We start from the raw sequence: 3,645 nt of genomic DNA on the forward strand, positions 1-3,645 counted from the left end.
AAAGCAGTGAAGGATGGCTCAAGTCCTTGGATCTCTACACCCACGTGGGAGGCCCACGTGGGATCAGCTCAGCTCCAGCCATTGAGGTCATCTGGTTCTTGCTATCTGTCTTTCCTTCTCTGTGTAATCCTGCTTTTCAAATAAAAATAAAGTAAATCTTTAAAAAAATTGGTAAGAAGGAGTGTGTGGACATTTGGTGCAGCAATTAAGATGCTGCTTGAGATGCCTGGTTTGAGAACCAACTCTGCTTCAGATTCTAGCTTCCTGCTAATGTGTACCTTGGAAGGCAGTAGGTGATGGCTCAAGTACTTGGGTCCCTACCACCCATGTGGGAGACCCGGATGGAGTTCTGGACTCCAGCCTTTGTCCGGCCCCAGCTATTGTGGGCATTTGGGGAGTGAATAAGCAGATGGAACTTCTCCATCTCTGCATTTCAAAGAAATAAAAGTAGTGTATGCTTATCGTGTACAACATGGTTTGAAATGCATACTAGGAGCCTGGGACATTTCACAGGTTACCACATTGGCCTCACTCAGGGGCTGTGCCCATCTTCTCTGTATTAGTCCGTTTCATGTGCTGTAGAAGCAAGCATCCATAGTTCTTCAGAAAGACAGGTGACTGTGTCTTAGTGTCCTGGGGTTTGTGGGTTGTGTCACTGTCAGCTTTGCTTTGCTGGAAAATAAAATGAGTTTGATAAGGCCTCCCTCTTCCAAGACTACAAGACTACCAGAGTTGTGTGTGACATGGTATGGCCAAGCAGTGCCAAGTGTCCATTTTCTCACTTATCTCCAAGTTCTAAGGTCTGGTTTCAGAGAGCTCCAGAAATTAGTGTCATTTTTGTAATATTAGTGCCTATGGTCTGGACACTAGAATTACAAATAGTCTGATTTTTGTATATATATATGTGCATATATATATTTAGATTTTTTATATATATGCATATATACATATAGATAGATAGATTTAGATTTTTATTTTCAAGGCAGAGTTATAGAGAGAAAAAGAGATAGATAACTGGATAGATAGACTGATCCATCCTCCATCTTCTGGCTCACTCCCCAAATGGGTACGATGGCTGAAGCTCTATCAATCCAAAGCCAGAAGCCAGGAACTTTTGCATCTCCCATGTAGACACAGGGGCCCAAAGAGTTGGGCCATCCTCTACTGCCTTCTGTAGCAGGGAGCTGAACTGGAAGTGGAGTAGCTGGGACTTGAACCACTGCCCATATGGGATGCCATGCAGTAAGGAGGAGGATTAGAGGATTAGCCAGTTGAGCTATTGTACCAGCCCCCACTGAAGCTCTTTCAAGATGGACTTGGGTAGTAGTAGATGGCTGGGGAAATATCCCTGAGTCATTGCCCCATCTTGCCTAGGGACTTTGGGCTCACACCACTCCAGAGTGGCCCTTTAAGAATCGTTATTAAGCTGGTGCCATGCCACAGCGGATTAAGCTGCTATTTGCAATGCTGGCATCCCATATGAACACCAGTTTGAGTGTCAACTGCTCCATTTCCAATCTAGCTCCCTGCCAATGGTCTGAGAAAGCAGTGGAAGATGTCCCCAAGTACTTGGGTCCCTGCCATCCACATGGGAGATCTAAATGAAGCTCATGGCTTTAACCTGACCCATCCCTAGCTGTTGTGGCCATTAGGATAGTGAGCCAGCAAGTGAAAGATATCTCTGTCTTTCACTGTAACTCTGCTTTACAAATTAACAAAACAAAACAAAACAAAAAACCCTGTGTCACCTTGGGTAAATGACTTTCTTGAGTCTCCCTTTTTCCTTCAGTATAAATAGCACAGGCCTTGGCTTTAGTTACACTCTGCCCTATGACCTATGACCTGTATCCTGTATGATCTTAGACAACCTTGGAGTAAATTACCTTTGGCAGTAACACCTTACAGTTGTTGTAGTGGTCTGTTTTCTGTTGCTAATCACAGGACAGATGGGGTAAATTGTAAAGAAAAGTTTCTTCTGGCTCATGGTTCTGGAGGGTCAAAGGTCATGTGTGAGAGAGTAGTCTGGGTGCAAGGGCATTGGTTTGGCTTCCAGTGATAGCCTGCTTACTGGCAGGGTCCTGAGGTGGCATTGATGTCACATGGCAAGAGACAAGGGGTGTACTTGTTTCCTTCTTAAAAACTACCATCACAATGACATCACATCACCCTAATGACTTCTTAACCCCATGTGGTGTCCCATTGACATGACATTGAATCAGGTTTGCAACAGGTTAATTCCTGGAGACACATCTGTTGCTGTGGGGGATAAATACAGTAATTGATGGGATGCCACTTTCACTGTTCATTTACAATGTGACAACTGAGAAGCAGGGAGTTTAGGACCAGACCCTGTGGGGCTGGGGTGGGAGAGCGACCCCTCCCCTGTGAGTCAGGGAGCAGTAGCCCCTCCCCAAGGTCCCTGGGGGCTCAGCTGAGGTCAGGCTTCTGAAAGCACTTTGCTCAGCTCTGCAGGCGCTGTGGTGAGGCTGTGGTCTCTGCTTGCTGAAAACAAAGGAGTGAGAGAGGAAAAGAATGTGAATCTTAGGGGGTGTAGCAACAAAACTTAAATAATCCCCACGCTGTGGTTTTAACACTGCTCAGCCTGTGCTACCAGGAGGAGGGAGGTACCGGGACTGGGGGCGTGAGAAGGGCAAGGGCACTGGGAAGAGAGGGAAAGGAGGCCTGATGCTGTGACACCCCAGAGAGGCATGGAAGGTCCTTGCCTGATGAGCCGGGGAAGGGAGCCACTTCCCTCTCTCTTCTCTCCCTCTGTGACCCCAACTGCCTTGTGATTCCCAAAGCACAGCTCCTATTCCTCAGCCAAGAAATGCTGCCTTCCAGTGCCCCCTACTCAGCAACTACTGAGCAGGCTCTAACACACTCAGGTTGGAGTGGAGAGAAAAAGGACCAGAGCCTGGGCTGGTCCCATGGCTCAATGGGCTAATCCTCCACCCTGTGGCACCAGTATCCCATACGTGCATCAGTTCATTTTGTGGCTGCTCCACTTCCCATCCAGCTCCCTGCCTGTGGCCTAGAAAAAGCAGCAGAGGAAAGCCCAAGCCCTTGGGACCCTGTATCCACATGGGAGATGCAGAAGAGGCTCCTGGCTACCAACTTCAGCTCAACTCAGCTCTAGGTCATTTGGGGGAATGAATTAGTGGATGGAAGATTTTTCTCTCCTTCTCTCTGTAAATCTGCCTTTCAAATAAAAAGAAAATAAATCTTAAAAAGGAAAGGAGACCTTCTGTCCCACAGTGAAGGACAGCTGGCCCCTTCTCCCTCTGCTAGCCAAGCCAGAGCTCCTCAAATCATGCCCCTCTCCCCTCATCTCCTCCATGTTCCCTTGATCATTGTGAACCAGGATATGATGCCAGGGCTAGGCTCCCCAGACAGTGTCCTTCCCTTGGGAGCACAGCCTGTAGGATATGCCAGGGAAATGCTTCTTGGGCCAGTTCTTCTGCAATGGGGCAGCAGCAGCAGGTGGCAGAAACTGGGCAGGGGAGCCAGCAAAGCTCGGGGAGCCTCAGGGATGATTCCAAGGGCACAGGCTTTCTTCTCCAGGCCTAAACTTCTGGAACCAGAGTTCTGAGGGTCCTCCAAAGCTCCGGTTTCTCAGTTTTACCCCTCAGAGACTGGCTTGTGGTG

The sequence above is a fragment of the Ochotona curzoniae genome, unplaced genomic scaffold (genome assembly GCF_017591425.1).
Source record: "Ochotona curzoniae isolate NIBS_2020 unplaced genomic scaffold, NIBS_Ocur_1.0 contig_430, whole genome shotgun sequence".
NCBI classification, from domain to species: domain Eukaryota; kingdom Metazoa; phylum Chordata; class Mammalia; order Lagomorpha; family Ochotonidae; genus Ochotona; species Ochotona curzoniae.